Source organism: Vulpes lagopus, chromosome 12 (assembly GCF_018345385.1).
Source record: "Vulpes lagopus strain Blue_001 chromosome 12, ASM1834538v1, whole genome shotgun sequence".
In the NCBI taxonomy this organism is placed as follows: domain Eukaryota; kingdom Metazoa; phylum Chordata; class Mammalia; order Carnivora; family Canidae; genus Vulpes; species Vulpes lagopus.
In genome coordinates, this window is record NC_054835.1 from 56,836,066 (window position 1) to 56,861,984 (window position 25,919).

Here is a 25,919-nt window from a genome sequence, read left to right on the forward strand (position 1 = left end):
TACAGTATTGTTACAAGAGACACAACATTGAACAGCAGATCCATGGGACTTTTCATCCTGCATGAACTTCTACTGAACCTCTCCCTGCCCCCAGCCTCCGACAACCACCTTTCTCCTCTCTGCGTCTCTAAGTTTGACTGAGGTGCCTCGTACACCCGGAGTCACGCAGCATTGGTCCTTCTGTGACGGGCTTATTTCACTGGGCACCAGGCCCTCAAGATCTGTCCATCTGGTCAAATGGGGCAGGACTTTCTTTTTTTTTTTTTAAGGCTGAATAATGCTCCATGGTAGGCATGTGCCACATTCCCTTTGTGTGTTTGTCTCCCCGCGTCTCCAGAGAAACACACACAAACGGCCAACGGACGTAGGAAAAGATGCTCAGCATCACTGATCACCAGGGAAGTGCCGCTCAAAGCCGCACTGAGATACCATTCGCCCCCAGTAGGAAGGCTACTCTTAAAGACCAAATCCAAACAAAAGATAACAGGGGTTGGCAGGGATGTGGAGAACCTGGGACCTCCCGTCCTGTTCGTGGGAGCGGAAAACAGTGCGGCTGCTGCGGATCCTCAGAAATCAGAAGGCCCAGGTGGTCCAGTATCTCCTTCAAAGGTACGCGGTGACCCTTCTCCCTCCCCTCCTGGTTCCAGGGCCTGCAGCCAGAGGCCGTCAGAGGCTAAGGAGCCGTTTCTGACTTTTGCTGTATTAGAGCCGATGACGGAGCCGGCCTGCGTTAGAGCTCGGCTGGTGAGGAAAATGAAGTGAGTCCTGGTGTCTGGAATCTGGACTCCTCCTCCTCCCCCAGGATGTGCTTGAAGGCGGCAGGGAGTAGAGGTTCCTCCTAAGAGTCCGAGGCCTGGGTTGGGTGAATCCCAAGTCTGCAGACCTCCCCTGGGGCCCATCCCTGCCTCCCCACACCTCCGTGTCCTGGGCGAGCTGCCCTGCCCTCCCCGCAGAGCCCGCAGAGCCCCCAGCTGCTCCTACCAGGCCCGCCCCAGCCAGGAGGTCTGCGCCCTGAGCCTTCTCCCCTCCTGGAGGGTGGCCTCCTATGCCGTCACCTGCCTTTCTCCCGGGTGTCCCAGTCTAACCCAGTGTCAGCCCTGCTGACTCCTCCCCGGCTGCCTCCTTGGGATTCTCTCCGGATTCCTCCCTTCCCTCCCCCTCGCCCTGAGAGCAGTGGCATCGGCTTCCTTCCTGGTCTCTAACTTGCCCAGCAGCCCAGGCGTGTCGGTCACTTTGCCGGCCCCCACCCACCACGCCTCTTTCTCCCCCTCCCTGTCACCCGTGTGCATCTGGCCAAAGCCAGGTGCCACTCATGGGGACCATGTCGCACCCAGGCCAGACTCCCACTCCCTCCTCTGGTTTCCTCCTCAACATCTGCTCTGCTGCTGCTTGGAGCTGGGCCACCCTCTGGCTTTCAGCGCAATTCCTGCTGGATCTGGCTTCAGGGAGCGTGCCCCGCGCCCCACATGCCCACAGGTAGCGTCAGCACCAGCCCTGCCCTCCTCCCTGCGTCTGTCCGGAGCTTGGGGACAGTAGCAAGCTGGCCACCGCCTGGGCTTCCTGACCCCTCCCTGGACCGCAAGCTCCCAGAAGGCAGCATCCACATCCTACCTTTATAACCTGCGCCCCCTTCCCCGCAGCCCACGGCGGCAAGTCCCCACGCTCGTTCCCCACCTGCCTGATGAGTGAGCTGAATAAATTAGTTTGGGGCTTATTTTCCAGCTTCCTGCCTGGGTGGGGGAGCTGCCTCCCTGACCCGTGGGGTCGCCTGGCACATTAAGCCTGGCCCCAGATCCCATTAAACTGAGGCGGAGGGAGTGTGCGCAGTGGGGACTCGCCCCAGAGACCCGGCACCCGGGATCAGGCTATTTAAGGAGGTCAGCGCAGCCGGGAAGGCTCCGCAGCTAATCGTCCTCGGCATTAATCACAGCGCGCTGCCGGGGGCTGGCCTGTTAGAATGTGTTAATTTGGTAATTACTGAGGAGGGGGAGGCTGCTCTGTAACCCTATGTCATTATTTTTTAACTGGAATATGAGACAGAAATGGAAAACGAGAACTTCCAGCAGCTTAAATCCAATCGATGCGGGTGGCCCAGGTCTGCCTTCCCCTCCCGCCGGCTGCCCCGTCCCCCAGCTTGTGCCCAGCATGGACATCTCCCCCCGGCCCGCACCCATGGGGGGGGACGGCGGCCCCCACACCGAGCTGGGCCGTCAGCGTCAAGGCCTGTTTCCTGGAGACAGGACTGAGGCCCACATTTTCTAACAACTTCCACAACCCCAACAGGCTGGTGCTCCCCACTCCCCCGGTGGGGGAGTCTTCTCACCCGGTCCCCCTAACTACCGCACTTGATTCTGTCTCTCCTCCCTTGACCCCTTGCCCCCCGTGATGGCTCAGACACCAAGTCCTGCTGGGAGCTTTGCGGGGGCCGTGCTGCGGCGTCGTGCGTGGGCCCTTCGAGGCTTAGCAGTGCTGCAGGCGAGGCGTCTGGCATTCCAGAGCCTCACAGCCACCAGGCTGGGGAACGCTGTCTCTGCCTCGGGAGGGTCCCCAAGCATGACCTGTCTGCCTGCCCTTCCGGCATCTCTGGAATCCCATGATTTTCTGCCGAGGCCTGTCCAGTCTGGGTGGAGGCTTGACTTTTCCCTCAATTCCAGCAGCCTGATGGGGCTTCTCCATCCAGCCAGGCTCTGCCACCTCCAAGCCTCTCCCTCCACCACCCAAGGACACCGGACAGACTCGGCTTAAAATCTTAGAGAAAAAGCTAAAGGCCTCTTGGTGGCCCCCCGGGGTCATCAACTACCAGGCCTCCGTGCTGGCTCCTGCCAGCTGGCCCCATGCTTTGCCCGGGTCTGGGCGGCTCTGGGCGCTGCCCTATGATTCAGTGCTGGGGAGAGTCTAACGTGCAGCCAGGCTTGAGAGCCAGGATCTGCAGGGTGAATGAAGACGTGTCTGGCCTGGCCCCGGTCTAGCTGCCCAGGATCGTAGCCCTCCTGCCCTGTGCTTCAATCCCATCCAACCGCGCTGTCACACCTTGTGCCCTGCCCTTGCAATCGGTCTGCAGGAAAGAGCCTCTGCTACCCTCCTGGGATCTCCTCCAGCCCTGCATCTCCTCAGTGAGACCCCATCCATCCCGTAGGGTCCCCGGTCCTGCTTGACCCTGCGGGTCAGCATCTCACTTGGGTACATCACCTAACAGCTCTGAGGCTGTTTCCCCATCCTGAACTGCAAACACTCACTGAGCCTGATTTTATTGAGCACCTGCCATGCACCGCGGATTTCAGACCCCTCCCCATCATGACCCTTTGAGACACACATGACATTACAGATGCCAGCTGCCGGGGGTAGGGGGTTCGGCTCCATGCCCAAGAGTTAGGGGGCCGCCCCCAAATTCCTCAAGCCCCCGCCCCCCAGGCCTCAGCTTTGTCTCCGGGTCTGTGGGTGCGGCACCCACCACACGGATGCTGCAAGTGGCATTAAATAGCACCTGCCGAGAACACAGGAAGCCCTCCACGCACCTTGGCTCGCACATTGTCTCCGTCCTTTAAATTAGCACCTGCCATGGGGAGAAAGGCGTCTTCTATCAGTCTTGTCGCGTCGCTGAGGATATTACATGAGATAATGTACAGAAAGCTTGACATAAAATACATCACTTGATAAATGTTCATTCCTTTCCCTCCCCGCCTGCCCCCCAGCCCCGGCCAGATTCCACTAGGATCATGGTCCTTGCGGACTGTGAGCACGTCTTCCGGATCCAGCACCCAGCAGAGCCACCAGCACACGGGAGGGACCAAACACATAGCAGGACGATGACACTTGCATTTCCAATCTGTCCGCCCGCTTCCCACAATGCGAGGCCCTCCCTCCTCCTCCGTTCACCCACCTCCCATCCATCTATTGACTCATCCAGCAGGGTGGACACCCATCACAGGCCGGACACCCTTCTGGGCAAAGGCCTCAGACCTGGAGAGCTGAACCCAGCGTCCGGAGAGACAAAAGCTGCCTGCATGGCACACCCCAGGGAGTAAGGAAGGCGATGAATAGAAACAGCAAAGAGGAAGCCGGCAGAAATGATTTCCTTCCCCGAGGGCAGGGCAATGCTTCCTGCACAGTATCTAGAAAAGTCCTCTTGGAAAAGGTGACACTTGATCATTTTAAAAGTAGTATATATCTGCGTTAGCATTTCAGGAAGTACCGAAGAAGATCATGTGGCTCCACGACCATCACTCAGAAATCACGCCACCCCAACCACACCTCGGCTTTTGCCTTCATGTCTGAATGGACAGCTTTGTATTGGGCTTTTAAAATTTAACATGACACCAGTCATTTTGTAGCTCTCTTTGTTTTTCCCATTTCCTCTGTGTCGATATATAATATGCATTTAAAAAAAAAAAACTGGTACCGTAAATATATATGAGCTGTTTCCACCTTTACTGAGGAAGTACGTATGATTGTACAGATTCTCAGATGATCCAGATGAGGAAGAAAATAAAGAGAATTTATAATGCTGACCATTTAACACATTGGTCCATATCCTGCCTATATTCTTTTCCTTCCCTATGAAAGTGGAACATACACAGAGTATGTTCGGGTTGTGTCTGGCTTTTTTCCTAATGATGTCTGAAAGCCAGGAGGAGGTGGTGGGATTCCGGTGATAGAAGTAAACGTCGTGCAAAGTCCAGGACGGGGCATCCGGACCCTTGTGCTTGGCTTTCGGCCATTGACTGATTTTGCCAAGTCCTATGACCTCTGATTCCGGGCTCCCTGTGTGCAAAAGGAAGTCCAAGACCCCTCCTGGATGTTAAGCCTGGAATAAACACCAGAGAGCAGAGGGTGGCCATGCAAGGCCCCGGGAGGAAGGATGCCTGCCTGTAACGGTCCCTCTACGAACGGGAAGATTTTACCGGGTAAAGGCCCCCAGTACCCGGGGATGGGTTAGCATGAAGCTCCTCCAGGAACACGTCTGTTAACTTTTCGCCTCACGTTTTCTTCGTCCGACCTCTTAACATCCCCCAGAGTTGGCTCTGCTCTGCCCAGAGAGGTCAGGAAAACCTGGCCAAGTCCCCTAGCTCCAGAGTGGTGGGGGGATTCGCACCCGGATCCATGGGGCCCACGGCCACGAACTTAACCACCAGTGGCAGAAGACAAACTCCCCCGACATCTCCAAGTGTGAAGGGCAAGGTGCCCGGGGTGTCCTGGGGAACAGAAATTCTGTTTTTGGAGAAACTGCTCAAGTTGACATGGGAGGGTGAATCTGCTGGATGAACCCCAATGCTGACGTCTCGCTGAGTTGACATCGGCCCCTGGAAACAGGATTCGGTGTCAACAAGACGTGAGCCAGAGTGACCCCCCCAGCTCTGCTCTGGCCTCCGCCCCTTACACACCATGTGCGTGGGGTTCTGAGAAGCCCTGACCTACACGGAGAGGCATGCATTTCTGACCAGCCTGGGTATATCTATTGTTAAAAAAACTTGAGAAATGGAGTAGTAACACCTTTTACTGAAAAAGTCACACTTTCGGAATATAAAAATTAAAATAGTGAAAAGAGTTGTGTGCCTGAGTCCCCATCCCTCTCGCCCCAGGCCCCCAGCTCCGAGTCCCCCTCCCCAGAAAAAAACTATGGAGCATGGCCCGTGTGCCCTTCCAAACCCTGTGTGTGCATGGAATCTGTTTGTGGATCTGTACTGTGCACACCCATCTGCACTCCTCCTTTTCAAATGATGCACGCCTGTGGCCTCTTAAAATCTGCTCCTTGGGGCAGCCCGGGTGGCACAGCGGTTTAGCACCGCCTACAGCCCAGGGCGTGATCCTGGAGACCTGGGATCGAGTCCTGCGTCGGGCTCCCTGCATGGAGCCTGCTTCTCCCTCTGCCTGTGTCTCTGCCTCTAGCTCTCTCTGTGTCTCTCATGAATAAATAAATAAAATCTTAAAAAAAAAAATCTGCTCCTTGGAGCGACCCCAACCTTTTCATAGCTGCGAGGTGCTCCGGTGCTTGGCAAGGCCCTGGTGTGTTAACCAGCCCCCCGCCGACGGGGCGTTTTGGCCTTCCCAGTGTTGTGTTCTTGCAGAGGCTGCTGCAGTGAACGGCCCTGTGCCGCTGCCTCACAATCACGTCCAAAGATGCCTGTCTGTAGGGTAGTTCCTAAAAGCAGAGCAGAATTCATTACTGCTCTGAAGGTCCTAGCAAATGGAACAGAAGATAAGAAACAGAAATAAGAGCTACACAGATCAGAGAGGACAAGACACATCTGTCATTATTTGCAGACAATAGAATCCTCCACCTAGACTCTCCAGCAGAACCAGCCGACAGATGACTAGAACCAATGGACAATTCAGCGGCCGGATGGGCGCTCAGCATAAAAAACCAGTTGTCTTCCCAGGCCCCAGCAGTAAGCAATTAAAAAAAAATGTAATGGAAAACAAAACAAAACAAAAAGAGGGGAACTTTCGGGGTGGGGGGGGGCAGAGTGTCCTCTAGAGCAGGCTTCTCAGGCTGTGGGCTCCACCAGCATCAGCCCCGCTGCCAGCTTCCCACCAGCAGGCCCAGGGTGGTGCCCGGGAATCTGCATGTGGATGAGCTCCGGGGGCTGCTGCTGCCTGCCCTTGGACCCTGCTCCGCATCATGAGGATCTAAAGACTTTGTCCTCACGTCCACGGCGTCTAATAGTGCTGAGAGTGCAAGCCTCGCTCCCCGTTTCTTGGGGAGGCTCGCTGCTGTGGAAGTCTCTGCCACTGCCATTAGACCAGTGGGAAGTCTTATTTTTCATTGCAATTTGTATTTCTTTAATTATGAATGAGCCTGAGCATCTTCCCACATGTTTGGCCTCGGCCTTGATTTTCACGCCACCAGATGTTAAAGGGACATCCGTGGGGCGATGTAAGGGTTCACATCGCCAGATGGCAGCGCCATCGCCCCCGGAGTCCTGTCCATGCCTTGGGCTCTGGCCTCTCCTCTTTGGCAAGAGGGGACATGGGAGGCCCCGCAGGCCGCCCCCTGCCTCCGGCCTGGGGCCCAGGGGAGCCAGGATCCACAGCCCTCACGGGAGCCTCTTCCAACCTTGGGCCATCTTTTCAGTGCAAAGAGGGAAGATTTGGAATCAAGAAAACCTACTCTCTCGGGCCACGACATCTTCACGGAAAATGCAAAGTGATGCCAGAGAGGCAAAGAAGTTCAATGGCAGCGATGCTAGCGTCTGAACGGAGGCCTTTATTACGTATTTAAAGCAATGCTCTGACATTCGGGAAGCAGGAAGATGGATCGGAGGAAGCCAAGAGCCACCCTGTGCGAGCCGGGGCTGTTCGTGCCACTTCAGTCGTGCGATTGCAGCAATGCGTCCTGGCATGTTTGTTAATAAAGACACAGAGCCGCGGCAACACATGGTGCTTCTGCTGCAGCCCATTGTCTACCTCCAGAGAAATGTTATTGGAGTCATATTGCATTTTCAGGTCTGGTGAAGCTGCGGTAAAATAAGCATTTTATGCAAATGTGTTGTGGTGGAAAAAATAGCATGTCATGTACCATAAATCTTAAGGTAACCGGAGCCCTGGTTACTCCTCAGTTTTAACACATCATGATAGGAGGCAATTATTTTGGACCAACAAGCTGCCTTTCATGGAATTTTGTCTCTGCTTGAAGCTGGAGCCTGTTTACTAGCACAGATCGGTGACCCAGTGTGGTGATGGGCGAGCCCAGGTGACCCTGAGCGTGGCTGGCAGGGGAGGAAGGCTCGCCCTTCCACCAGGCAGGCAGGCGTGCACCCAACGGTCCTCCAGGATCTGAGTCAGGGTCATGTCACGGAAAAGAAGGCGGGCCCTGGATCAAGGGTCTGGGGCTGCAGGAACTGAGACTGGTCTTTGCTCTGCCGTGGGCTACCCGGATGGCCTTGGGCAGGTGTCCTGACCTCTCTCAGCATCGTTTCCCTCATCAGTGAAATGGAGATGGCCGTGGCTGTTAGAAGGATCAAGCGCAACCATGCACGCAAAATGCTTAGCCCAGTGGCGCACGCGGAACGCACACAGTAGTTGGGAAGGTGGCCTGGACACAGCCCTGTCACTCTCTGTGCTGCCCAGCGTCCCGGGAAGCCTGTCCCAGCCCGGCCTCTCTCCGTGTCCTCTTGCCCCCACGACCAAATCCAAGGACCCCTCAGTGTATCACAGACAGGAGACCAGCACCCCCAGTGACCCTCGTACAGATGCCCCCTGCACTGTCCCAGGCCTTCGAGACTTAGGGAAAGAAGGAAGAAAACACAGGGAAGGCGAGGAGGGTATGAGAGAGACTTCAAGGTGGAGCGCTTAATCGAAAACACTGTTTTGCAAACTTCTTGAGCTCTCCACGCGAAGCCGTAGATACTGCAAAGCAGCCCAGGCCCCATAAGAACGTCTGTGGACCCGAAATGGCTATTTCATGCGGACCCTGTGTTCGTGGGAGATCCATGCTTTCTGCTCATGTGTGCAAGTTCTGCCTGCACCCCACTCAGGTGAAGCTGCAACCCCGCGAGGTTCAGGTGGGGATGGGGAGCGGTCATGTGGACAGAATCCAGGTGGGGCCCAGCAGGTGGTCAGGCAGGTGTCAGACAGGGGCTCCTCTGACTCCCGAGGAGCCGGCCCAGCAGGCCGAGGTCTGTCCCCGCGGTCAGCGTGGCTGCCCCTCCTGCGGGCTCCTGCTGCTGCTCCTGGCTCACAGGCCTGAGGCGTCGCTGCACTCATTGCCCCAAATTCTAGTCGCTCAGAGGACCCGCGGTGGGGGCGGGAGGGCTCCTTGCTGGCTCAGCCCCTGCTTTGTTTCCCTTTGTTCCCCGTGGATTCTGACGATTTGGAATCATTCTTTTAAATTGAGCTATAACTGGGGCTCCTGGGGGGCTCAGGTGGGTGAAGCATCTGCCCTCAGCTCAGGTCGTGATCCTGGGGTCCTGGGATCAAGCCCTTCATCGGGCTCCCTGCTCAGAGAGGAGTCTGCTTCTCCCTCTCCCTCTCCCTCTGCCCCTCACCCCTGCTCATGCTCTCTCTCTCTCTCTCTCTCTATATATATATATATATATACACACACACACACATATATATCAAATAAATAAATAAGATCTTTAAAAAATAAATTGAGATATAACTCATATCACATAAACCATTTTAAAGTGAACAATTCAGTGGCACTTAGTACCTTCATGGTGTTGTGCAACCAGCATGGCTCTCGTATTCCAAGAGGCTGTCATTGCCTCCAAGAACCCCCACCACCACCACCAGGCACTCCAACCCCCCTTCCCCAGCTCCCAGAAACCATTCTCTGTCTCTACAGATTTGCCAATTCTGGACGTTCCCGTCTGATGGGAATCGCATAATATTTGTCTTTTTGTGCCTGGCTTCTTCCAGCGAGCATCGTGTCCTCGAGGTTCATCCACATTGTAGCAGGTGTCACTGTTGGGCTGAGGCACATCCCCCTGTGTGGAGGCGCTACCCCTGCTCCCTCCGTTCATCGTTGTGTTGTCAGCCACCCAGGCCTAGGCTGTGGCCGGAGCAGCTGGGGTGACAGGCACGGCTGTCTCGGGCCTCGGGAAGGGAGCACATGTGTAAGCACAGCCCAGCGTGTCTGGAGTCCGAAGGCTGTTCGCCCCTAGGGAGCTGCGTGGGCTTGGCAACCGCTCATGCACTCTGCACCCCCGTTTCTTTGCCTGTGACACGGGGAGGCGCTGACCCAGGAGGCCCTGTCACCCCGGCTGCTCCGGCTATGGCCCAGGTCTGGGGGGCTGACAGCCAGGGAGATCCCGCGGTGCGGGAGGGCCACAGCCCTGCTCCGGCCTTGTCGGTGACCCCCATCCCCTCCCCAGGCCGCCAGCCCTTTATTGCACTAACGCGCCGTGCAACACGCCGCCCGCCTCCCGGCTGCACGGACCTTGTGTAGACTACCCCGCCGCCCGTTCGGTGTGTGTCCCCGCCAACCGTCAGTGCTAATCACGCTCCGTCACAGTTTTAAAGCTTAATTTTAAATCTCCGTCTTTAAGAGATCCAACCTCCCACCCAGCACGGGAGAAAATAGTGAATGGGTTTAGCCCGTTTCCACGTGTACAGACCCAAGGTACAAGCAGGTGTGTGCCAGGGGGACGGGCGTGTGCGTCTCCTCTGCAGGCTGCTGAGTCCCGACAGGGGTGCGCTCCTGGTGCACCTCCAGGGTGCCCTTCTGGTGCCCACCGTGCATGGACCTCAGAAGCAGGACAAGGACCCAGCGCTGGGAGGCCCTGCTGCAGCGGTGCACCCCCACCCCCACCCCAGTTACAGCTTGGAGGCTCCTCTGAGTGCTTGGAGGGGGTCGGCACCTGCTCTGTGCTCGCCAACAGGGTGACAGTGAAACTCATCTATATTGAGGCCTCTGTTTAGGCCTGCCCAGGTGTTCAGCATGGGCTGGAGGGAGCACCCAGGTGGCTGGGGCAAGGGGAAGCCTCGGTCTGAGGGAGGAAGGAGTGGAAGCGGCGTGTGCTGGTCCATGGGTGACCCAGCGGTGGCACGTGGGGCCTGGGGGGCAGCTGTGCACCACCGTGGGGAGGCTGAGGGAGGAGTCAATAGTGCCTTTAGGGCTTGGGTCTCGGGTACCAATGGCTGCTGGGAAGCCAGCAGAGGGGGCACCAGTGTGTGGGGAAGGTGAGGCTGACGTTGGGGCTGCAGGGCTGTGGGCGAAGGCGATGTGTAGACCTCTCCTCCAGGCTTCTGGGTTCCTGAAAGGCAGGAGCCCTGCAGCCTGTTTCCAGCCCGGTGTCCCTACGTCCTGTCACTGTAGCCAGCATCGGTCCAACACTTAGAAGGTGTTGGTTGAATAAGTGTCCAGTAGAAGCTGAGAAAGGGGCTGCAGGGGACCTACAGAGTGCATGGATTGTTCTGGAATGGTGAGGGAGCACCTCTCCTCAACGGCTGCCCCGGCACAGGAAAGCCAGAGTGGAGGAGGGGTGGGGTAGGTCAAGGAGGCTGCAGGCCGGGGCTGGACCCTGGATTTGGGGTGTGGAGTGCTGTGGGTGCGCTGGTAGCTGCCTGCATTTAGGGTGAGCAAGGCTGGAGACAGAATTGCTGGGATTAGGATAAGAGATGGTGGGGTGGGAGGTCTAGGGGGTGGGGAGGGCCGAGCGCATAGCTCTCTGGGGAAGACTGGGGGCAAGGTGGACGAGGCGCAGGACAGGGGTTTGGGAAACAGCCCTGGGGAGATCTTGCGGGCGCAGGAAGGAAAGGGGATGCGGGGGCTCAGCCCCAGGAACCCCCCACCACCACTGCCACCTGCTGCAAGCCGATGCCTCTTGAGCCAGCCAGAGGGCACCCAGCATGGAGCAAACACCCCCGAGTCTGTGTCTCAGGGAAAAAGCACAGGGTCAAGCTGCTCCCTTCCCCTCGGAGCTCAGAGGTGGCCGACAGCATTGCTTGTTTGCCAGACTTTCTCTGAAAACACGTCAAATTGGGGGGAATGAGGAGCAGACCTTGCAACATCAAGGGAGGCTGGCAGAGGAAGGGCCTAGAAACCCAGAGAAGAGAAGGGACACGGGAACCTAGAGCCACAGGCCTCAGGTGGCAGCGGGCAGGGTGCTGGAGCCCCTCCATCCCTAGTTCCCGCCGCTTGTGCCCTTCCAGAGGGTTCCCGCCTGCCTGTGAGGCCACGCTGCCCCGGAAGCTCCCAGACATCTGAGCCCGGGGTGCAGCGGGGGCACCCCAGCCCGCCATCCTGAGCCCGTCCCTGCTCTGGGCTCCGCTCGGCCTGCTGGGCCCCCGCCGACTGCCAGCAGTCTGGGGCTCTCTTCCCACAGCCCTCCTTCCTTCCGCCTCCCCCCTCCCCTTCTCGGGGCAGGGGGGGGGGGCCCTCCTGTCCCTCTGTTTACCCTCTGCAGGCCGTTCCCCCAAAACAACCCTGGGGCATCCAGCTCCGTCCTGGCATCGGGCTCCCAGGGGCTTTAAAATCACTCCTTCCTGGGGGCTCAGAGCAGACACCTGCCCCTGCCCTTCCCCCACACTCCCTCCCACCCGCAACCCCCCAATCAGTCGCTGACCTGCAGGCCTTTGGCCCACCCGAGGGTGGTTCAGCACCTTGCTGGGGTGCTGGGGTGCTCGGTGGGGCTCCTGCAGGACCCTGGTCCGAAGGGAGTCCTTGGGGCTGGTCAGTGGTGTACACGCTGAAGGCTGTGACCCGAGTGACCAGTAAGTCCTACTCTGGCTGCCTTGGGTCAAAGGTGCACACGCAGGCGGGGAGAAGGTCCTTTTCTGCCTGGTCAGAGTGTGTTCTAGGTCCTAGGTGCAGAGGTGGGGAGGGCCAGAGAGCCCACCGGGTGGTCACCCCAGGAGAGGAGGTCACCCCGGGAGAGTAGGTCAGCCCAGGGAAGGTGGTCTCTCTGGGAGGGGTGGTCAGCCCAGGAGAGATGGTCACTGTGGGAGAGATGGTCAGCCCAGGGGAGGTGGTCAGCCCAGGAGAGGTGGTCACCCTGGAGATGTGGTCACCCCAGATGAGATAGTCACCCCAGGACAGGTGGCCCCTCTATCACCGGCCACTCTAGCAAAGGAGGAGGGGAGAGGAGGCCGAGCACTCTGGAAGCTTCTGTCCTTTCTCTGCCTGGGAATCTGGGGGGGGGGGTGGAGGCCCCCACTTCCTGACCTGAGCCCTTCAGCCCTTCAGCCCCAGCATTCACACCTGGGTCGGTGCCCTCCTGGTCCTGTCTGCAGCAGGAGCTCCTCCCTGAAGGGAAAGGAAGAGCTGAGTTAGTGTCCTGGGGCCACGGAAACAAAGTGCCACCAACGGGAGGCTTGAAACGGCACCGTATTCTCTCAGAGTTTTTTTTTTTGAGGGGGGTGCAGAGGCGGGTTGCTTCTCTCTGGAGGCCCCGGGGGAGAATGTGCTGTGTCTCCCAGCTTCCGTTGGCTTCTCCCCGCCCCCCACACCCGCGATCCCTGACCTGTGGCCACGTCTCCTGAGGCTGCCTGCACCCTCACGGGGCCTTCTGCACCTGCGCCCCCTCCCTGTCTGTCTCCTTCGGGCACTCTGGTGGGATTCAGGGCCCTCAGGCCTTAATGACACCTGCAAAGATCTTTATTCTACATAAGGTCACACTCTGAGGTTCCAGGTGCACGTGAATCCTGGGGGGGACAGTATCCAGCAGTATCCACCAAAGCAGGGGAGGGGAATGAAAGCAGCCCCCGAGGGTGGATGGGGCACCCAGAGTGTCCCTGAGCAGAATGGGCTCCATCAGGTCCAGAGGGCAGAGGGGAGGGGAGCCCCCCACCCCACCTCCCACCTCGGGCTCCCTCTCTGGAGCCCTCACCATCCCCATGCGCCCTCTCGCCCCTGCTTGATTGGGCGGGGGTGGGGGGGGATGCCAGGATGCCGCCTTCCGATTTAATCAAGTTATTAAGAATCAATGATTCAGGAGCAGAGACAAGGGCTCTTCCGGAAGGTGATGAGGACCAGCAGCAGCAGAGAACAAAGGACGAGGTGCCGCCACCGTGGGAGCCGCCGGGGTTGGCTGAGCAGCGGTGGGGAGGGGAGGGGAGGGGAGGAGAGGGGAGGGGAGGGGCGGGAGAGGCCCAGCCCTCCCTTCCCTTCCCGGGGAAGCCGCCCCGATTTAATATGCAAAGGTGGAGAGGCAGGGGAGGCGCGGGCCATATTTCAAACAAAGAATATACAACAAAGGGCCCGCGGACGCAGGGATTTGTCAGAATCGGGCGATGGGAAAGATCCATCTAAGCGAGCAGGGCCCGTGACCTTGGGCTTGAGAGCTCTAAAGCGAGCGGGCGGCGGGGAGCGGCGGCTGAGCGCCCAACAAAGCGCGCCTTGTGATTATCGTTATTTAATATCATGGCCTTAAACTGTCGGGAGGGGGAATTAGGTGGCACACAGAATTGTTTTTTATTCCAGGAGATGTAAGGGAGATGTAATGGAGGGGAAAACACGGGGGCGGGGGGAGCTTGGGGAGATCTCTGAGCGCAGGGAAGGAGAGGGAGAGCCAGTGAGAGGCGGGGATAAACAGGAGCCCTCCCTCCCCCGGGGCCAGCCTCAGGCCTGGAGCAGGGGTGTCAGGGAGGGCCAGGTGCAGGGGTGTCAGGGAGGGCCGGGAGCAGGGGTGTCAAGGAGGCTGGGCGCAGGGGTGTCAGGGAAGGCTGGGTGCAGGGGTGTAAAGGAGGCTGGGCGCAGGGGTGTCAGGGAGGGCCGGGCGCAGGGGTGTCAGGGAGGGCTGGGCCTCTGCTGCCAGGGGCTGGGGCAGGTGCCTGTGGATGTGTAGGGGTGCTAGCAGCGCCCCCAGGCGGGGTGTCCGGGGCTGCAGGGAAGCTGGGCGTCACCCTCAAGGATGCGAGGCACACAGGAGGGGTGTGTGCGCAGCCTGGCAGTCTCCGGTCTCCAAGGACCGGGGTCGGGAACGGAGGCTGGGGGTGCAGAGACCTGTGGGGTGCTTCTGTTAGGCTCCCGGGAAGAGGCCTGTGCCCTCCCGTTGGCGTCCGATCCCTGGGAGTGTCGGGCCTCGGAGCCGTGGCACTCGGGGTGACCGCGGGCGCGGGGGGAGGCGGCTGGCTGGTGGCCTGGCTGCCAACCAAGGCCGAGAGCCGCGTGAGCCCGTGACGGGTCCCGTGTCGGGCGGGACCTGGGCCAGGGCCCCCGGCTTCGGGTCCGAGCAGGGCACCTGCATTCTCTCAGGGCACGTCGGCTTCTTGCCCTTTGTGGTCACAGTCTCCTCTCAAAATGCCGCCTCCTGTGTAAGTCCCAGATCCGGCGGAGATGGGATCGGCTAGGTGGTCCCCACAACACATCCAAGCCCGAATGGCTATGCTTCCTCCTGGAATGTGCCAGAAGCCTGGTCCCCCGACAGCTGGGGTCTCCGAGGAGCTCTAGAGCCAGGTGGGGGTGGGGGTGGGGTGGGGGTGGGAGGGCAAGGGAGCATTCCAGATGCCGGGTGGGCCACGCAGGGACCCCGTCGCCTGCCCCGGGGCCGCCGGCCATCCACAGCAGGTTTCCACTAGAAGGATTTTCCTCATTTCACACTAGCTGCTCCGGCCACAGGCCAAGCCACACTCATGAGACCAGGGAAGCAGAGAGAAGACGACAGTTTCTAAGTTAGGCTGGAGGGGAATAGGGTCACGCGGGAAAGCGGGTTCTGGTGTTCCAAGGGGGCATCCCTGTGTCGGGGTGTGGAGGGGTCCTCTGGGGAGTCACAGGGCAGAAGCTGGATCATCCTTGTCCTGCAGAAACTCGGAGGCAGAGGTCTCCAGCCTGGCTGTGCGTCGGGGCAGCTACGGGGCCCCTCCCTGAACCTGCAGAAAGCCCTAGAATGGGCCAGTGCCTGTGCCTTAGCAGGTGCTCAGGACACTCTGATGTCCCCAGCGCAGCAGCAGGCCAAGGACCGGTCCTGGAGGAGGCAGGGCGCTCGGCCCCACGGACAAGGGGCTCCCACGTGCAGGCCCTGACGCCTCCGCAGGCCACTGTCTTCGCCCTCTGGCTCATCTCTGGGTGCAAGAGAGGCTGGGAAGCCTGGACGGGAAGAGGGAGCACTTTCTCCTTGACCTCTGCCCAACTACGGACCGGCCCAGGCCAGGACGTCTGTCTGTAAGTGGACTAAGGTCCCAGCCGGGGTTGGGGGGACATTGGCGGGAAGTGTCCCGGTGAGGGCCCAGCTCCAGGGGACGGGGGGGGGGTGCGGGAGGAGAACATGGGCAACCCGGCATGACGGCCCCATGAGCCGGAGGCACGCCCAGGGCTGTATGGTGGGTGCCCCCCCCCCCTCACCCCCAGCCTTGCGGGCCAGCCCCGACTGGACCTGTGCCCCTGGGCCAGCTCAGCCACCTACTCAAGGTGGGGCCCTGGGCCTCAGCCTTCTCAACTGTAAAATGGAGTTAAGGATCTGGACCTGTTCATGGGGTGATGTGGGGCAGGGCGCTCTGGAGGTTACAAAGGCCTAGTCACCCCACCCTTGTCACTGCGTCCTCATCCACCTCCTCGGCCCCCTGTGTCTGCCCAGAAGGGAAGCTGCCTGTGGTCAGGGTGGGGGCTTTAACCAGAGGGAAGACGTGCCCGTGCTTTATCCTGCAGGTGCAAAGCCGTTAGTGCTCCAAGAGCCTCCCGGGGACCTGGTCAAAGGCTGAGATGTTTCTAGATAATAACAGGGAAAGCGTGGCCTAAACTAGGTCTGCATCTCCCTCTCTCTGTCTCTCTGTTTCTGTCTCTGCACCTTTCTCTGTCTCTCTCCTCCTCTGCCCCGCCCCCACCCCCAGTGCCCCCAGAAGGTGTGTCGGAAGCTGGGGCTGAGGCTGTGACCTCCTGTCGTCTGGCCCCCTCGCCGCTGCCGTGGTGATTCCCAAAAGGGAATCCGTCCCCAGCCTGGTCGTGGAACATCCTCCGGGGAGACGGGCACACCTGCTTCTCCCTCCCGTTGGGAACTCCTTCTCCTTATCCAACCTACGTCCCTCGTGCCGTAGCTTAAACTTATTTCACGGTCTGCCTCTAATTTCCAGGCATTTCTCTACTCGCAGACTCTGATGGGTGGAAAGCGGTCCTTCATCAGGCACTTAATTCCGTGTCTGGACCCCTGGCTCCTTCACCGCCGCAGAGGAGCCCGCGGGGCCCGGTGCTCGGGGATCCTGGGGGAAGCCCTCGGATCGGCCGTCACCCGGCCCCGCAGGACCCAGGCTTGGGGTCCTCTCCGCCTTCGCTTCACGTCATTATTAAGAGATGATGCAGGTCTTGGAGCACGAACCCTTTGGCTCGGGAAAAATTATGTGTGACACTTTACATATGGATCAGGTAATTAATGGATGCCCCGATTTCCTCCACCAGAACATAAAGCGGGTGAGGACGGCGCTCTAATTCCAGATAATTAAAGAGGGAGCGAGTCGGCTGGCGCTGCTCGGGGAGGGGGGCTGCTGTCATTAACTCAGCCTCCTCCCCTCCGTCTCCACACCTCACTGCAAACCGCGGGCTCCCCGGGGGCGACTCCCTCCCAGCGCCCAGGCGCCCGCCCGCCACGTAATTGAAGTGGCCCCGTGTGCCGCACCAGGGCTTGCAGAATAGGGTGGGGCAAGCTGTCACCAAGGGGAGGCACGGCTGCTGGGGGGGGGGCCCAAGGGTCAGCCTGCCTCCCTCCGCTCCCCCCAGCTGTGCATTTGTGTGTGTGTGTGCACGTGCATGTGTGTGTGTGTGTTTGTGTGTGTGGATTTGGGATGGAACCCCCGAATGGCCTCCCGGGGTAGCCACGCCCAACCTTACAGACTTGGTTCCCCGGGGCGGGGGACAGGGGGACTTGAAAAGCTCAGAAGCTGTTACCACCACCTGGGGAAACGCGGGTCTCACCATAGCAGAGCCACCCCAGTGAAGGCACAACATCCCTACACCAGCCCCAAGAAACTGCTGCCCCCCATCTCGGGAGACTTCTCGCCCCCCGACAGGCCTTGCCTTCCCCAGAGCCGGAGGCTCCCTGGGTTTCAGAAACAGACAATTCTGCTCCAGAGGATCATCGTGCCCGCTGCAGGCCAGGGGCACTGGGCTGTCGTTCCTCCTGGGAAAGATGCAAGCGGCCGACGGGCACCCCAAGAACGTGAGAGGGCGCGCTGGTGCTGAGCGGCCTCCCCGGGAGCGGAGGTGCGGCTGACTGTGGCCGAGAGGACAGACAGATCCCCGTTCAGCCCGCGCATCCATCATGTCCCCAGTGACTATCGGCCCCTGCCCTGTCAGCCGGGCCCTTTGGGGTCCCCGTGATTCTTTGCCTGTCGCTGCTCACTCCTGGTGCGCGGGTGCTCGTTCCCACAAGGACGAACTGAGCGCGTGCAGGCACCGGGCTAGTGTCGGGGGCGGAGGTGGCTCGTCTGCTGCACAGGGACGAGCTGGAGCGGCCCTGGCGACAAGCCCAGGAGCAGCGAGGCCGCGTGCAGGAGGAGCAGGAGTCTTCGGGAGGAGTCCCGGGGAAGGGCCTGGAAGGGAGGGCGGGCACGGCCTGCGAGTGAGCCGTGGGAGCCCTGCAGGTCCCCTGTGCCTCACTGGCCAACGCCCTCCTCCCGGGGAGCCCGTGGCCACAGCTTTTGGGAAAAGGCCTTGAGGAGGTCGAGGGCGCGGCCGTCTGGCTGCCTGGCCATCACTGCCTGCTGTCCCCTGCAGGTCCGGGACAGAGTCAAGTTTTTGCTGAAACCCCCTTTACCCTAAGTCTGCATACAGGTTGCTTCCACTTAGTGAGACTTTTATTTCCCCCCAAATTCCAGAGCCCTATCCACTTGCCTGCTCACGTGGTCACACGGATAGGACCTCAGGTTCCAGATAACCACAGCCTCTTCCGCTTTTAACCTGCTCCTGCCTCTGTCCTTCCATTCCCAGTTCGGAGGCTTGGAGTCACCCCCACCCCTCCTCGATTCATCCTTAATCCAGTGATGAGTGACCTGATAAGCGAAAGGTGGCGGCGAGGTGAAGGTGGATTTGAGGCTCGGAGACACAGGAGGAAGCCCACGTGACCACAGAGGCAGAGACTCGGGGGGACTTGGGGAGACCACCAGCCCAGAACACCCGAGCCTGCAGGAGCTGGAGGAGGCAGCAAAGCTCCTCCCCTCGAGCCTTCAGAGGCAGCACGGCCTTGCTGACACCGGATGGCAGATTCTGACCTCGGGACCCATGCAACGCTGAATTGCTGCCATTTTCAGCCCCCGTGGTTTGGGGTGACAGTGCTGGGAAACTCATGCCATCTGCTGAGGACCCGAAGAAGGGCCTGATCGTTCGTTACAGTATTTGCCACCGTGTGTTGAGAATGAATGTGCTCTAACCCGGCAAGGGAGGAAGCTGAGGCTCAGAGGGTTTAGGACCCGTGAAGGCCCTCCTCTCCGAAGAGGATCCCCGGGCCCGACAGAGCCGAGCCTGGGGGTAGCTGCTTCTGCGCTGCCGCCCACATCCGTGGGCTCCGACGAGTCACCGCATGCTTGCTCCGGTCTGCCCTGGAGGCCGGGTGGCCTGGGGGAGACCCACCGCGTGGGGAGCCGCTCTCAGACGTGGGGGTCCAGGAACCCGGCTCTGCAGCCCAGCCCTGGTGCCTGCTACCCTGAGCCAGCTGTAGAGAAGGACGGAGCCTCTCTCCTTCCTGTGTGTCCTCCCTGCCTTCTCCCCACCTGGCCTGACGCCAACTGCTTGCGATGGACTGAGGGGCCCTTGACCCTCGGCCTCCCCCACCCGGCCTCCCCAGCCTGTTCCGGCATCTTCTTTGCCGCTCTCAGTGGCTACGCTGCACAGAAGCAAAGAGACAATTGGCTTTCCACGGAAGGCATGACCAGAGGTGGAGGCATTAGGATGGATTCCGCAGGAGTTCGGGGCGGCTGTTTCCTGGATCGATCCTGTATCCAGCCAGACCTGCGCTCGGAAACGCAAGCGCCCGCGGGGTCATTCGCAACATCACCACCACCGGCCTTCGAGAAATAATGCTGCAGCAATAGGCCGAGAACGTTGTCCTCGCAGACCTCCGTGCACAGTAGGCGGGCAAGAAACGTCGGCGGGATGGATCTGGAAGTCAGCATGTGCAAGCACAGCCGCGCGGATTTGCCCTCTGTCGGCAGGGCGGACGGCTGGCATTTGAAATCCACCTCCTGTGGTAGCCTCTTTCCAGAGCCCCCGAAGGCTCACCCGGGGCCCGGCTCTGGGGCAGCGTGTGGAAGTCTGTACAAAGCACACACTCTCGAGAGAAAGCTGATCACGGCATCGAGTGGAAAACACGGTAAATACGATGGCACTTGTGCAGCGACTTCAGCTGTGCAGAAAATATGTGCAGAGAAAACACCTAGGGGGGAGCCCTTCGTGCAAAGAAAGAGGGTTTTATATAAATAGATGCACAACTGCAAGGGGATGCTTTTTTTTTTCCTGGAAAAACACACATAGACACACAAAACCTGTAAACACTGATTAATCTGAGGGAAAGGGGAAGGAATAGGGCTGACCAGAAGGCAACTTTCTTTTTTCTCTCTTTATTTTAAAGATTTTATCTCTTTATTTGAGTTAGAGAAAGAGAGAGAGAGAGAGAGAGAGAGTGAGCCCAAGCAGGAACAGCAGGCAGAGGCAGAGAGAGAGAGAAGCAGGCTCAGCCCAATGTGGGGCTCGACCCCAGGACCCCGGGATTATGACCTGAGCCAAAGATAGATGCTTCACTGACTAGCCCCCCAGGCTGCCCGCAACTTTCTTTATAGTTGATTTCCCTTATAGCCAAAGGCAATGGCAGTCATTTTAAAGGCAAAATAAGATAATCAGGCAGCAGCAGGCAAAACCATGAATTGGCAAGTTTTGGGGGGGAGAGAGCTCCCTATCTTCCCATCCCTGGCACCCGGACACCTGTCCAAGCCACACCTGCTCTGTCCTTGGTGGCCAGGTCCCTTTTGGACCTGAGCTCCTGGCTCCTTTCTTCCGTGGGGATCCAGGCTAATGCCCTGACTTCCATGCTTTCACCACGCTGGGAAACCCCAGATTCAAGGTCAAATCTTCACGGGTGGTTGTGGACGAGGTTGTGGGCGAGACACCGGGCAGAGAACAGGACACGTGGGAAAGAGTGCAGAGTCTGCAGGTCAACCACCTGATTGGGGTCCCCGTCCCCCTCTTTATAAGCTGCGTGACTCCAGGCAAGTCACTCAACTTCTCTGTGCCTTCCGTCCTCACCTGTAGATTGTGCACACCCAGAGCTCCTAATGAGCTGATCCGTTGGTTGGTCTTCAACCAGATGATCCCCGTAAAGCCTCGGGACAATGGGTGGCACACGCTGACTGCCCCCTAAGGAAAGGGAGCTGCGTTGATTGTGAGCAGCCAGCGCGTGGGGACAAGGCCGTCCTGGCAGCTGCTCTCGGCTCCACGGCACCTGCGTTTCGTGGACTCCACACTCGGACGCTGAGTCGGGGCTGACCGGGGCCCAAGGGACGCAGGATGTCCCCCGTGACTCCTGCTGCTTTGGGATGGGGCTCTGGGGGCCTGGGGTGACGGGGAGGGCCACCTTTGAGTGATTCCCTTCAGCCCAAGGGCGAGAGGCGGTCTGGGGGAGTCTGCTTGCCGTCCGGGAGACGCCGGGGCTGCAGAGGGCAGTCGGTCCATCTGTGAGAGGCACGTCCGTCGAGGGGGGGGTGGGAGGGGTGTTTTATTTCTTATGGTTTGCTTTTCCTTTGCCAGAATCAAAGCTGCCTTTCCACAGAAGAGCCAGGGACGGAGGAGCCGGGCGACGCAGAGCCTGGATGCAGATGGTCGCAGGTGGCCATCTGGGGACTTGTGAGTTGACCTTCCCTGCTGGTCACGGGCAGAGAGGGAGGCTGTGTCTCCAGGGGCCCCTTGAGATCGGTCTGCAGGGGGGACCAGGACAGGTCTCTGACCTCTTGACCCTTAGCACCTCTGCAGGCCGGGGGCAGCTCCGGGTCTCCTCTCTCATCCCAGTGGGGGATCCCAGTGGGTAGGCATCTGCCTAGGACTCCGAGCTCCCCACAAGCACCCCTACCTGCTGAGCTGCCGCAGGGGTGGGGCCCGGGAGCCTGAAGTCTGGATGAGAGCCCCCGGGGATTCTGATGATGAGGCCGGCTTGGGAAAATGACGTTAGCTCTGGGCCTGTGGTTGCCCAGGGCCAGCCCCATGCGTGGCCTTCCCCGGGGAAGTCCTGAGAGCCAGGGCTGAGGCCTCTCCCTGTGTCCCCGGGGCCTGTGTCTCCTGGACGAGTCACAGGCCTAGGCAAGCAACCAGCTCCCGGTGCGTGTTTATTGCCCGAACAAACAAATAAACAGAAGCTCTCTGTGGACCTGCAGAGTGGCTTGGAAGGAAGAATTTGGGTCACCAGGGCCTGGGGGTTGTCCAAACCACAGGCATCTCCGTTGGCAACACTGTAACACAGCGACAAAGGGTTGACTGGCTTTTTGCTTTTTCATTTTTACCAGGTGTGTGTACATGTGTACGTGTGTGTACGTACACATGATTGTGTGTGGCAAGATGCCAAGAGGCACAGGGTTGGGGGGATGGGGGTGTGTGGGGGTTGTGGCTGCTCTTTGGCAGCTCCCTAGTTCCTGCCTCCTGAGATGGACACGTCCGGTGACCCCTCCCTGAGTTCAGGCCGCTGGTCCCCATAGTGCTACGGAGGAGCCGGGCACCGTGAGGGGTAAGGGGACGGTCCCCAGGGCCGGGGGATCAGAGGAAGAGTGGAGCAGGAATCACACTGTCCTCACGGAGCCACATCAGTGCCCCCCCGAGTCCCCCGGGGTGGGGGGTCCTGCTGAGGCCGATGGGAGAATTTGCCCAAAGGAGGCCCAGCGGCTTCTCCCTGACTCCCGCGGGCACAGCACCCCTCGAGGGAAAGTGCAGCAGAGGAGCCGGAGAGCAAAAGTGAAAGCTTGGCCGAGAGAAGAGAGGCCCCCACTTCTTACACACACACCCGGAGGAGGAACACAGCCCGGCCTGGGGGGCCTCGAAGGCCGAGGCCGGTGGGAGTCCTACCCAGTCCCGACCTCCCCAGGCTTCCCCAGGCCAGAGCTCGGGGGCCCTTCTCGGGTGCTGGGTGCTGCGCGGCTCTCACCAAAGCAGGGAGGGGACAGAGCTGGCTCGGCCGTGGCCTTAGCCATTTGGCCAGGCTTCCAGCAGAAACCCGCCTGGGATGGAGATCTCCGGGGCCAGATCAGTGACTTTTCCTCCAGAATTTTCCAGCAGTTCCTGAAAGGGGCCGGCAAGCTTCTCCTAACCTCTCCTCCTGCCCCCGTCAGGGCCCGACAGCTCTGCCTCAGGCTCTGGGCATGCCCCCCTCATCCTTCCCTTTCCTCTCGGGTCCTGGGTCTCCATCTCCCGCGTCCTGGGGCCACAGGCCGTCTGGCTCCCTCCCCTCGTCCCCGCGTGCAGCCGAGCTGAGCTGACGGTCTGAGCCTCTACTGCAGACACATCCACGGCCGCTCCTGCCTCTGCCTTGTGAGTGCGCCCTTCCCCGGACGCTGCCTCCTACCTTCTCTCGGGCCCTAAAGAGATGCAATTAGCTGCAAGAGATGCTTTCACCCGGCCTGGCTGGGGAGCTGCGTCCATGGGACGGGGTGCCCAGGACGTGGGGTAAGCCTCCGGGGGCAACGGTGCCCACCTCTCGTGGTCACCCTGGGCTGCAGGCTGGGTCCACCCTGGCTCTGACGCCCGGCGGGGAGGCGGCCAGCACAGGGAGCACCTGGACGGGGGCTGAGCCCCGGGGAGCTATGCAAGCCCCAGGCAGTGGGTGGGTGGGCAGAGGGAAGGGACCGGGCCCTTTCCTGTCTCGCTGGGGGAGGGAAGGTCGGCTGCGAAGGTGGAGGGCCATGCTTTTAGCTCTGACATTAACTCTCAGAAGGCTTTACAGAAGGGGATGTGTCTGTGATGAGAGACATGGGGAAGCCCATCCACAAGATTCCCGGGCATCCGTGGACACCGCCGCCCCCAACTTAAAGGGAGGGTGCCGGGAAGCAGGTGCTGCACACAGCAGATGCCTGGGTTTTGCAAAGACAGCAAGGGACGTGATGCGACCCTCTATGTGGGCATAGGGAGCAGTGCCCCTGGCTGCCTAACGGAGTGCCGCAGACCCCGGAGCGGCGACGCAGAAATCCACTGCTCCAGTCCTGGGGACAAGAGCCCCCGTGTCAGCAGGACGGTTCCTTCCCAGGCCTCTCTCCTCAGTTTGTGGGCAGCATCTCTTCCCCATGTCCTCACAGGGTCATCCCTCCGTGCATGTCCGTGTCCTAATCTCTTCTTCTAACAAGCACATCAGTCAGATGGGATCAGGGCCCCCCACCCTGGTGACCTCAGGTCAACTCAATCTTCTTTTTAGAGACTGCTCTCCAAGCACAGTCGCACCCCGAGGTGCTGGGGGTTAGGACTTCAATCAACATATGAATTTTGGGTGGTCCATGATTCAGCCCGTAATAGAACATATATAATAACAATATATTTTTATTTATTTATTTTTAAGATTTTATTTATTTATTCATGATAGAGAAAGAGAGGCAGAGACACAGGCAGAGGGAGGAGCAGGCTATATGCAGGGAGTCCGACGTGGGACTCGATTCTGGGACTCCAGGATCATGCACCGGGCGGAAGGCAGGTGCTTCAACCACTGAGCCACCCAGGCTGCCCTAATTTTATTTATTTTTAATTTTTTTAAAGATTTTATTTATTTCTCTATGAGAGACACACAGAGAGAGGCAGAGACACAGGCAGAGAGGGACTCTCTGCCCTCTGATCAAGGCCTGTGGGACTCGATCCTGGGACCCTGGGATCACTCCCTGAACCAAAGGCAGATGCTCAACCACGGAGCCACGCTGGTGTCCCAACAATATATTTTTTATTTTATTTTTTTAAATTTTTTAAAAATTTTTATTTATTTATGATAGTCACAGAGAGATAGAGAGGCAGAGACACAGGCAGAGGGAGAAGCAGGCTCCATGCTGGCAGCCTGACGTGGGACTCGATCCCGGGTCTCCAGGATCACACCCTAGGCCGAAGGCGGCGCTAAACCACTGAGCCACCTGGGCTGCCCTCATCATCGAATTCTGATAAATATCCAAACGTTCTTGAGATCCCACTACGTTCCAAGTCCTGTCCTGGGAAGGGACACATGGATGAGTCCCGGACATGGTCCCTGGCTTCTAGGACCTCAGAGACAGGAAGGGATACAGGTACGCCCATGAATAACAGCAGTGGGTCCCGCGGCACTTCCCATAAAGTGAATCTACCCAGGGCAGTGACATGGTCACCCAAGTGTCTGATACAAAAATACACAACTTAAATAAATAATTCATCCAATTTGCTGTTTTCCAAAGCATGGAGTCTGAATGGAAGGGTGGTCTATCCACCAGGGTCCTTTATGGTGGAGAAGATGGAGATGCAGCCCAGCCCAGGGTCCCCACTGGACTGTCTGGACTGTGTGGCCCCATCACTGTGTGTTCTGAAAGGGGGTCTCTCCTCCTCCAAACTTTGGTCTCCATAAGCGCTGAGTGGGCCTGGGTCAATGCCATCCGTTCCAGCTTTAGGACTGCGAGTCTGGGGAGAGCCTCAGTATGGGGAGTGGCAAGGGGTGGACCCCGAGCCGAGGGGGGTGGGCTGCTGGGCTGCTCTGACTTTCCACTGCTCCCTGCTGATCCTCCCTGCAGTCCTGAGCTGGAGACACGACCATCCCGTCTCCCAGATGGCCCCACAGAGCGTGAGGTGGGGGACCGTCCCGGAGCTGCAGGGGCTGGGATTCGAACGCAGGTCTCGCATACAGGGTGATAACAGGTAAGGGCCCGACGGAAACCACCCCAATTTGGACCACGTGCTTGCTTCCCTCGAGAATGTGCTTGAGAGAGAGGCCGCCGAAGGCTTGCCTCTCTTGTGAGCTGCTGCCAGAAAGTACTAGAGGAAAATGAGCTCCCCGCCGAGGCCAGGGAGCCCCCAGCTGCTCAAAGTGGATATATGTGTTTCTGAAAAACAAAAGCAAAAGTTGCCCCAGTATTGAAAGATAGAAAAGAGACTCCAGAAGGATCCTGGGACTGATTCCTAGTTAGCAGCAAAGTATTTGGGAAAGTCCCTTGCTCATAGCAGTTAATCCTTTGCGGGAAGAGCTGCTGGTTTGCACCTGCGGGCTCGGGTGGGGACGGGGAGTCCACTGGGTGGGCTCTTCCACTCCAGCCTTCCCCACGAGTCCAGAAACCACGCACCCGCCAACCAGGTGTGTCCACTCTGATACATGTTCCGGGACCAGAGACTATCTTGACCTGGGTCCGTGGGCCTCGGGGACCTAATTTAAGTGGATTTGGCCAGGACTCCCTGGAGGAATGACCCCCAGGCCGTCCCTCTCACAGGGGGCTGCGGGAATTTACTGTCATTCCCATCGATAGCATCATAATGATTGTTATGAATAACTGACCTCATGGGCACTCCTGGGCTGGGCACCGTGGCGCATCGCACACACGTTATTTCTTTCAAAGACCCTACGGGATGGGTACCAGTCTACACGTTGTAG